This window comes from Cupressus sempervirens, chromosome 11, assembly GCF_028749045.1.
Source record: "Cupressus sempervirens isolate cs-2001-9-10 chromosome 11, ASM2874904v1, whole genome shotgun sequence".
Lineage (NCBI taxonomy): Eukaryota > Viridiplantae > Streptophyta > Pinopsida > Cupressales > Cupressaceae > Cupressus > Cupressus sempervirens.
Window position 1 is genome coordinate 750,852,993 of NC_143128.1, and position 12,096 is coordinate 750,865,088.

Genomic DNA, 12,096 nt, shown 5'->3' on the forward strand with positions numbered 1-12,096 from the left:
TCAAGTGACTATAGTGTTCACCAAGCAAATAGCAAAGTGAATGAGGAATTCAATATTTCTAAAGCAAGGTATTAGCCAAGTACTATATTATTTAGTAAAATATTATGTTCACTAAGTAACAACTAGAAGAACAAGTTCAAAGAAATGGAATCTAAGGCTGACTTTTGATGGAAAAATGGAATGTTCGAGATGTTCAAAGGTGCAAGTCAAAGTTTGTTACAAGATCAATGACTGGAAAAATTCAATCAAGATCTAATGATGTAGATTGAAGAAAGATAAGGAGGCACACAATTTTCTATGAAAAGTTCTATTTTCTATGTGGTTAAGTATATAGAATCTAAAATCGAGGATTTTGATTAAGCAAAAATAAAAGGAAGAATCTGGAAGCATCAAAATGCCTACTTAAGGAGATGTTCAAGATGCTTTTAGGTTGTTGGTTGGATGTTGATTTTTTTGATTGTGTTTTAATAAATGTGAACTATTGAAGTGTTGACCTGATGGTTAAATCAATTGTCTATTAGTGACTTAATTAGATGGTTACATTGCTACCGAGCTCTATAGTTGCTATCAAGCTCATCATATTGCTAGTAGTGCAAATCAAGTGTTTTAGTTGCTACTGAGCCAATTAATCTGATTGCAAGTCATGTCAAGTTTCATAATGTCTATTGAGCATCTCAGATAGGATATAGTGTTAACCGGGTTGGAAGTGTTAACAAAGTGAATGAAGGTAGTGTTGACAAAGTAGAGCTCTCCAAGTCATCCAGTATTGACTGAGCTCCTATTACCCCAAGTGATTAGTATGGATTTAGCATCTACATCAATCGAGTGCCAGAGTTTTTCAAGTGTTGAAAAGTATTTTCGAGTGTCATAAGATCACCTGAGTGATCTTCAAAACCCAAGTTATAGTAGCAAGCCAACTTTGGGTAGATTGTTTGGATTTGGTATTGTAGCCGAGTCCAAAAAGAAATTTATTGGATTAGTATATATATGTAATATATCTTTTTATATCTAGTGTAATCATATCAAAGAGCCAGAAGTAGATGAATGTGAATTAAGAAGGCTATAAGAAGTATAAGGAAAATTAGAGTCTTATCTATCATAGTCAGGTGATCATTATGTTTCAAAGGAATCTCATTCAACAAACTGAGTTGCAGATCAAAGATCATCCGTTAATTCATCCTAATAGGTATATCAGCTAAATCCTCTATCAAGGTGGACTAAACAGTCTTTTCCAAATCTCCTAACAGAGTGCATACTTCATTGTATGTTGTAAATCCTTTCATAAGGTGGACCTAACAATCCTTATTGCTCCTAACAAGGTAGATCATCAGAAGTGATCAATTGTAAGCTTTAATAGGATAACTTTATATTGTAGTAAAAAATCTTGTGGGTATCATCCCCACCCCAGTTTTACTTTCAATTTTGAAGGTTTTTGTGTTACCAAATATTGTGTCAAGTGTTATGAATGCTTTATTGCTTTCAATCTTTCATGCATGTAATTAGATCGAATTACATGGTGAATGTTTAATTGGTGAATTAAAGTATAAGTTGTATTAGTTCCTAATTCAACCAACACCCCCCTCATCCAGTCACCCAGTCTATACTACATTTCCAATATGAAGAAGGTGAAAAAAAAAAAAAACCAGAAGAACTAAGCAAAGTTGAAGAAGGAGAAAGAGAATATGTAAGTTAGCAAGTTGAGTGAACAGAGAAAGAGATCAGAAGACAAAGATGTGATAGAGATAAGAATAGAAAGGAGATCTAAACAAGAAAGGTAGTGTTATACCTAAACAAATTATTTTTACACACTTTCTAATGATTGTAGTAGAAAACATCATAGACTGAGTGGATCTTGTTGGGTGGATATTTGCAACTGACAATTTTGGGTAAAAATACAATCATGAAATAGGATGACCAACCACAACGTGTGAGACAAAGTCTCTCCTACCTTAAAGAGAAGGCTCCCCATTCTCATCGTTCCTTGGATCAACTCAAGGTAAGAAAAAAGTCGAGAGATTTTATAAAATGGGTGTTACCAATATCATTTCTTCTTATCTTTCAAAAAAGAATCTACTTACTTATGGAGTGAGTAATGGGCAGGGTGAATATCTAAGTACACTTCTATCAAGAGCTAGAAATAGTGATACCAATACACCTTCACTAACTCAAAGGCTAGTTGAAAATGTATCAGTTTGGCTCTAAGTTCAATCGATCTTCTATATGGAAAAGTTTTACCATTAGGGCACAAAGACTCCTAAAAGTAAGAATAACTTAACTATTTTTTGAATTAAGAAAGAAGTATAAGGTATAGACAAAGATTCTAGCTATATATTCCACAACAGCTCCCAGTCAAAGCTTTGACTCTGATTGCTTCTTTAATCATCTTGCTCTTTTATTGAACACATAATAATAACATGAATCAAGAAAATAAGCACAAATTATATTCAAAGCTTCTAATTTTCTCTATCACAATTTGTTCCAATCAAAGCTTCGAATCCAATTACTTCTTTTATTCATTTTTCTCCCATATTCATAGTACAATATCAAAGTTATGCTTGCATAAATGTGGCAGAGCTTTCTTGCATACAAAAAAATATGATTTTTACAATGAGAGGGCACTCCTTTATATAGGCATAGGATTTAAGAAAAAGATGGAGGAAAAAGTGGGAGCAACTCAACCAACTTTGACCTAGTCTAACTAAAAGAGAAAAAATAGAGTTACGTGCAACTACACATGCAACTCACATTACATCTTTTACATACACATGTGCATGAAAATCACATTATATGTAATTACACATCTTCAAGTAATACATTCTCTTCAATTACAAACATGACTAAAGAAGAAGAAGAAAGATAGAAGATAATTAAAACAATCCTAGGGAATGTCCTGAAAAGGCCTTATACTTGGTGATGCTATCCCAAATGATCATAGGATTAGGAATTCCTATATTTTGTGCCACTGTATTCACCTTGATAATCATTGTCTTGCATCTTTTGATAACCATTGACTCTCTTTGATGAATTGTTTGTCATCATTTGAAAACTTTGACATGATCCAGCTTTTGTCGCTCAAGTTGTCATGAATTCTCCTTTGTAGATTAGCACAAACTGGAGTCTCTAACACTTTGAAAACCTTCTCAATGGTATCCAAATGTAAATTTGGAACAACTTTCCATCGGCACCTTTAACTCTCTTTTTTGAAGTAAAGTGGTTGGCACATAGAAATATGTGCAAATGGAGATTGCTGATTTTTAAAAAGTGACTTGGGCTTTCAAGATGTCATTGAATTGAAAATGGATTACATGTAAATGCAACATGTAACAAGGGATGGAGGATGAGATGGAATGCAAAGGTGGATGAAAGATTGAGCTTTTACATGTAAGTGCAAATGAAAGATAAGGTGCAAAGCATGGAAATATTCATAAACATGTATTTTCTCATGGAGGCGTGAATACATATGGAGAGATGGAAATGAAAAATGGAAGAGGAATAATGAACTTTATAGTCATCTTTAGTGAAAAGATGAAGTCAAAGGACATGGAAATTGAAAATGACATCTTTTTGACTTTTCAAAAAATGACTTTTAGTCAATATTGGACCTTTGAGATGCAATTACACATAAGGAATTTCATTAATTATGTCATACGAATGGATGCAAAAAGTGAGATGAGTGAAAATGAAAGCAAAAAATGGGATTACATGCATGTGCAGATGGTGAATGAGATGGAAAACATGTAATTGCATTTGTCAAATGATATGTGAAGTGTTTTGACATGGAAAATGGAAGTGGAACATGATGATGCTTTCACATGAAGTGAAACAAGAACAAGTTCTTGGGAAAGAGCTTGTAATTTCTCCAAAGTGGAGCAAACCAACAAGCAAGCACAAAACACAAAAATACAAAGAAAAATGTACCTTTGGAAAGTGATTCAAACATGTCAACATGTAAAGCACGTCAACATGCAATTTCAAATTTGGAGTTTGGGGAAAAACCAAAAACATGAAAATGAACCATTTCTTCATTTTTAAAGGCAAAATGAACTTATCATGGCATATACATGGGCAAGTGTGCAATAGCAAGCCATAATATGCATGGAAATAGCAAGTTAAGCATGAATTGATGAGCAAGTTTGAAAATGTCCACTTACTTGGAGGTTAAAAAGCCAAAATAGCAACTTTTATAGATTTGAAGACCAATTCTTCCTCAAATTCAGATTTTCAAACAATTTTTTTGACTTTTTTCGTACTTGCATTTAACAAGAATTAATGAGCAATGAAGGGTCAAATTTGACGTGAAGTACCAAATACATGGTCTCCAAAGACAATATCATGTATTTCAAACTCAAAAACAATCCCTCTTGATCAAAGGTATGGGTTGGAAATGCAATTTTTTGAGTTTTATGAAAAAAAAACATGACATATCTATACAAAAATCTAGGCCATTTTTGCAAAAAAGTGGCTAAAAAATATAGTTTTTTAGATTTTTGACTTTAGAATGTAAAACCAATTTCCCCAAATGCATATAAATGGATAAAATGTAAAAAAATGTGACTCCAAAATGCAAAAAGTGAATAAAAACCCCAATTTTCTATGTGTTTTTAGCAAAAATGTGATTCATAGAAGGCATGAAATGAATTCATTTTTGGCTTCTAAGTGTAAAAATATGAGCCAAGGTGTATTGCAAATGATTGAAGATGCCAAAACTCCTCTTTTCCTTGCAAAAATGTGATTTGAATCACTCAAAATAGATTTATTTGAAAATTTTTCCAAAAACATGCCCTTGGAAGGAGTTTGAAAATTTATTTTTTAGCAAGATAAATCTATTTTTAATGTTGGAAAATCCATTGCCAAGACCCTATTGGAAAATATTTCATGCAAAACCATCAAGTAAATCTCTCACAATGAGCAAAATCGGGTTCTTGGAGAGCAAATGCATGTGTTTCTTCAAAATCAGACTTTTTGAGTGTCATTGCATATATTAAAACACATTTTTGGTCAAAATTGGACCTTTTTGGGTCACTTACATGCTTTAAAATACACACATAAGCAAAATCAGACCTTTTTGGGTCGATAGCATATTTTAAATGTGCAAGCAATCAAAATCGGACCTCTTAGATGCAATTGCATATTTTAAATTACATCTCACATTTTAGATGCAAAGGCATAAAAACTTAACTTTTGATAAAGTGACATCAAAAAGGTCCACTTTTGATAACTTATTTATTAAATTCACTTAAATTTAAAAGAATATTACTAAATGGCTCATAAACAATATTTATTTATCATATTTAAAAATATAACTTATAAACATCATTTAAAAGGTAACATTTAAATAAGCATTTGATTTAAAAACCAAAAATTAAACTCGAGCTATATAGTTATATAGTTACTTTAAGTGAAAAAATAAAAAGTAACTCAACTTAAAATTATAACATAAAGTGCATTATAGTCACTTTAAGTTAAAATTTTTAAGTTAAAGTAACTTAAAAACATAACAAAAAAGTGAATTTAAGTTATATTTATCAAAAAGTGAAAGCCAAATTAAAAATATAACATCATATTTTTAATTCGTGTTGTTACACCAAAAAGGTCCACTTTTGAGGCACTAAAACGGGCATATCTCTTGATTGACAACTTTGATTGAGCTTTGGGTTAGACTGAATCGAAGGGAAAAATGAATTGCATGACATGAGAAAAACCAAAGGACTAAAAACCAACAAACACAAACTCTAAAGCAAAGAAAGGACAATGAAGGCCTCAAAAATCAAGCAAAGGCTCAACATAAAGCAAAATGAAAAAGTCTTGATGAAGACCTTCAATAAAATGATTTGATATACAAATTGAAATTGATCAATCAATCAACATTAAGCAATCAAATATCAAATTCAAGCTTAGAGAAATGCAAAACTAGCTTGAAAATTTTTCGTGTTGTTACCAAAATTTTATGGTGACAAAATTTAGGACAACAGACCTAACAAGTCTTTGAAATCCTATATGGTAACATCAAGTAGTGGTATTTTTAATTCCTTTAGAGAAGGCCACTCTTTAGACAAGATCAAGGTTTGATAAGGTCTAGATGATATTTTGGTTAAATCCTCTAACAAGGTCACATTAACAATATGTTGTAACCTTTAACAAGGTTTGCTCCTAATAGAGCTCACTTTAGAAGATGACTTTTTTTGGGGTTTTCAGTCCCAAGTATTTTTTCCCTTCATAGGATTTCCATGTTAAATTATTGGTGTCAATTGCATTGATGTTATATTTCAAGTTATCTTCATTTTACCACAACTCCGTAACAATTAAATATATGGTTGACAATAACTAATTGGTATTACTATCAATGGATTATAATAGAATAGTGAATGACAAGTTTGAAGTAAAGTGATTGGATATGTTAACTATGATGATGAATGAATACACTAAGTGATTATTGATGATGTTTATAAATTTTTTCGATACTAAATTTTTTTAAAGGGACTGTAGGATAATTGAACACAACCTATTCAATGCCCCCCCCCCAGTTATCTTATAAATACAATGTGATAAAAAGACCACACAAATTAGAGAAAGTAAATCCTTAGAAAGGGATAACAGATTGGGACATGAAACCTTTCCCCCCATGGTGAAGGAAAGGGAAAATATGACCAACTGTATACCCTATGTGATAAATTTTCTATAATAGACACACACTTTAAAGAAAGCATAAGGTTTCAACTTGGGATGTAAATCTCCCAAAAAATAGAATATCCTTGTGTAAAACAACAATTGAATGAAAGAAAGGATGTCATGTTATAAAATAAGAAAGTGTGCAAGGGGTATTGGAAGATAAAAATAGGAAGGAGGATCAATTATAGACACTAGTTATATTGCTAGGTAAGGGAATACTTGACAAATCATGATACATTATGTCCCCTAGATGAAATTTTAATTATAATATGTATGAACTTTCAAGAAAGAAGGAGGTTTCGACTCAGAATCTAAATATTATGAAAAGAGAATATCCTTACATAAAACAACAAATACATGCAAGAAAGGATATCATGTTATTAAAAAAAAAGTCAAGAAGGGGAGCAAATGGGTCCTTGGGATAAAGAGGGAGTAAAATAGTACCTTACCCCTCAAGTGGGGATACAAGGAATAATAACTATTATTTTTTTCCTAAAGTATAATTGAACCTAAATTGCAATACCATAAATGACAATGAGTCCCCAAAAGATAGATTGGAATATTTTTAATTAATGCAAAAATTGGTTTTAAAGGGATCCTAAAACCCTCTACAACACCATTACATAAATATTTTCAATAAGATCAAAAGTCTAACAAGAAAATAATAGAACCAAACCATAACTAGGATTCCACAAGAAACAAAAAATGCACAACCATCGGTATCAACCAATAGAAAAGACCAGCATAACAGAACCACACAAGACACAAACACAAATGACAATAATAGACCAATTTTTTTGGGATTTCTATAGTTTCCATCTAGAGCTTATCAATCATATGAAAGGCCATCTTGATGTCATTCAGGTCCTTATTGTCCATATCCCTAGGTTCATTTATGGTTTTCTTCTTAAATCTAGATCTATTTCTCTTACAAGGTCCAACAACATTACCGGCCATAGAATCACCCTCTTGATCTACATTGATGATCTTATTCTTCCTATTATTGAACATGGTGCATAATATGTTAAGGTTATTTGCCAATTCCTCGAGGCCCTCATGATTATGGAGAACAATAGTCCTAAGTAAAGTCTCATTGTACTTTATTTTGTCAACTACCTACTACAATTTGGCCTCCACCATTTCTTAGACTTTTTTTCAATATTTTTCTTCACTTGACCATCTTTACTTTATTCATATTTTTTTCACTTTTTCCTCAATCCTCTTGATCTTGTCATGAAGCCCCTTGATCTCATTGATCATCCATTTATCAATGTGAAAGGAATAGATATACTTGGCCTTTTTCATATAAAGAATATCCAAGATAATATCTTTATTGTCCTTGAGGTCATCCAAATCTAGATGGATAGAAGGCTCTTTTTGTTTGTCCACTTCAATGTTGGGGATAAAACCACCTGGTCTAGTACTTTGATTGTCCTTTTGAGGATGAGAAGTCAAATTCTAATAGTCTACAAGGTTAACGTTATTATAAATAGCCTTAAACTTTTCCTTACATTGATGCTTTTTCACAAGGTTAACATAGTCTTGATTAACCTCAATCTTCTCCTCTTCTTACTGATTATCAATCTCCAACCTTTTATTCTCCTTTTCTTCTACCTTGTTCATCTTTTCAACACTAGTTTATTTTTCCTTGTCAGTACTCTTTTCTCCCCTAATTATTTGAAGGATTGAGGCCACATTTCTTTGGGCCCATCCTGACCTTTATTATTAGTATATTTAGTCTTCTCATCTCTTGAATCCTCAATTTCCATTTCTTCTAAAGCCTCTTTTTTAGTAGAATCTTCCTCATCTCTCTCTTTACCCTTTTTCTGCTCTTTTTTCTTTCTCCTAGTCTTAGCTTGAGGTGACTTTCCCATAGGGACTTTATGAAACCCCCCTTTAGAAATAAGTATAAAATCATGGCAAATCCAACATTATTTTGGTAGGAAAAAATTAATTTGTATTAGGAATTTTTTTTTCAAAGTAGCAAAACATTTAATTTAATTAGCAATTTTTTTTCATCGTACGATAATTTTGTGATACCCTTTAACTATTTAAGAAAATCATAACAAAAGTACAAATACCTAGAAACCAAAATTGTATATCATCCAAAATACAATAACCCTTTTTAATAACTGTTAGATGATCCTAAATCAATAGTATAAATCCTATTTTGGGCTAAAATGTTAAAGAAGAACAAGGTTCAAACAATTTTTTTGGAATAATGACACTTATCAACAATAAAATCTATTTTGGGCCAAAGATTAGAATGATAAAAATTTCTTTGGAAAAGTCTATGGAATAGAGATACTGTCAAGTCTATGTACTCTACATATAATCTGACTTAAATTTTTACCATAGATTGGTTAATGTGGCCATTGAATAAGACATGCCTCAAAAATTGTAGGCAAAAATATTTAATTTATCATGTGGAAAGAGTAGATTACATTGGCAAAGTCATCACCAAAATGAATATAATTATGCATCATTATTGGCCATTGGCCTAAGCATGGGACCCAATTTTCATAAATTGTGGGTGACATGGCCATCTTGAAAGTGCAAAAATTTTCACCAAATTCAAGGTCCTTGATAAGTGAAATTTGCCACTAAATTTATCCCTGCTCACCCATAGAATCTTCCCCCTCATCATCCTTAGTGACATTGTCATTACTATTAATGGTCATAGAATCAGATTTCTCCTTTGAATTATTTTGAGAAGATTTAATCTTCTTCTTTGAACTCCCACTCTAGGGCTCATCACTTTTCCTCTTAGTATTTCCCTTTTTGGATACAACCAGAGAACCCACATTGTTATCTTTGAAATACTCATCACTTTTCCACTCAGAATCAACCCCTCATGAATTACAAGTTTTGTAGGGTCTTTAAAATTCTTCTTAATACTTTTTATCAAAGAAATGTGGAGATATACAAGGAAAGAAATCCAAACTTTGGGGCAAAAATCATTTTAAAAAGAAAAATGGAAGTTGTGAACCCTTGTAAACCTTCCATCTACTATGAAGTATTCCATAACTACTTTGATAATTTTCACCCAGAAAGGTTTAATTTGACTTATTTCATTGAAATCAGACTTACCTTTAACCGATTTCTCTTTCTCCTTTTTCATTTTAGGGAACTTGATCATGACATTCTTAGAGATCTTTACATCTTTAAAAAAAATCATACCAATATTAGGCAACCTCGTGACTTCAACAATAATCTCTATAGTCAACTCAACACTTCTACCAAAGATGATAACCTTTCAATTGTTTCAACTCCCTACAAAGCTTTTGGTAAGGTCTTCATCTGAATCATGTAGGTTCTTAGGGTACTAGGTAACTCCCCTCTTTTTCAATTTCTTCCACACCAATCATCTTTTTTTAAATCATAATGTTAGGTTCCTCACATGTAAGATCTCTACCCATGTTTTCAAAGATAAAATGATTATAGAGAGAGCAATATAAGATATCACAGAAATTAGGACTTTTAAGAAGCCAAAAAGCATGTAGAAGTAACATAAAAATTATGATAATCCATGTCATATTATGGAGAAGGGTAAAATAATGATGGAAACAAGTATAAGGTGGTATATCACTCACTAATCAAAATGCATATTTCCTTAAGGATCTTGTTATCAATTGGATTACACCCTTTTTTGACCATAAAGGCAATCTTGGTATTGTCTATTAGTGCAAAAAACTTAGTCATTTACAAGGAAGATTTGGTCAGTCAATAATGTGACCAAGCCACAATGAAGTTCAAGTTTCAAAGAGAAGAAGTGTACAAGTTCAATATGTGTCGAGCACATAATAGTTGTCAAGTAGTTAGTTTTTTTGGAGCTATCTAGAAGGTAACATATGATATATGTTGAATGCCACATGAGCCAAATAATTTAGAGAGAAAATAGTCCAAGCCAAGTATAGTTTAAGCCAAGGATCAACAAGAAGAATCAAGCACAATTGAGCATCAAAGGTTATATGTGTTGAGTTGTGCAGTTTGTGTATATGAGTTTGGAATGGCACAAAACCTTATGTAAACCATTTTTCCAAGAATAAAACATATTTCTACAATCAAGGTGAAGATAAAGGAGTTGATTACATGTGTAATTTCATACCACTAATCCCTATGCCGTATAAGGAACCAATTAGAAAGTAGGAAAGCTTAAGTGATAAAAAAAGATGAATGAAAATAGTTTATTTTATTCTAGAAGTTTCCTAAGATGGCTATATAAGTAAGGTTTCAAGGTTGACTATGTAATTGTGAGTTGGAGGAACAAATGTATGTGAAGCTGAAGGAGAATCAATGAGTTTTCAAGGACTATAGGCAACCAAGTAGTTTAGTGAGAAAATATTGTAGAATAGTCACATTGAGGTGATTAGATATTGGAGAGAGAAGATCTATTATTAGCGAACCAGTGCAAACCAAAGGATCATGGTACTATTACATTCTCACCAGTGTATCAGGTGAATTTCTTAACATAGTGATCCTAATAAACCTATTATAAATCTCCTAATAGAGTACTCACTTAGCTATGAAGTTTAAATTATTTTATCAAGGTAGACTTCATAGTCTTATATGCTTTTAGCAGAGCAAACCCCTTACAAGGTAGATTACCATTAGTGATCAAATTGTATCCCTAATAGGCATTTTGTTACTACAATAGTGAAGATCTTGCAGGTATCATCCCTGCTACAATTTCACCTTCACATTGGAGGGTTTTTGCATTACAAATATTGTGTCATGAGTTGATTACTTGTTTATGTGTTTTGATCATGTTAGTAGATGTCAGATATGTTATTACATGATTGATTGCAAGGTTAATGTTAATGAGGTGTATGGTGAATTATTTTTAGCATGGTTAATTTTTGAAGTGGTTAATTTATTTTGGAGATCTTGATTCAACCACCCCCCACCCCCTCCTAGCATCTCACTTCCCCATTAGAATTCTAACAATTGGGATTAGAGCTCAAATATCTAAGTAAGAAGTCTAACCACCTAAGATTCAAAGGTCTTGGAGATGGAAGCCTACTAAGTGAGAAAGGTGATTGAAAATCAAGAGCTTGATTTACAAATTGCATTGTAACAAGTTAAGGCTACAAAGAATGAACAAGAGAAATCCTTGAAAAAAGAGATGGAGATGGAAATCCAACAAAATGCCACACAATACTAGGAAGAAATCATTGAAGACTTATGTGATGAAGATCTAGTGAATCTAATGCAACAATAGCATATCTATTAGAAAAGAACAACAATATGAATGACGAAGTAAGAGAACTAAAGAGAGAACATGAAATGCACTTCATAAGACTATGTAAAGTCATGGAACAAAAAATAAAAGTTTAAGATGATAAGGAAATAACTAATGAAGAAAAGCGGCAAATGGCTACAAGACTTGATGAAAGGGTCATTGAAATACGAAGGCTGACACAAAAT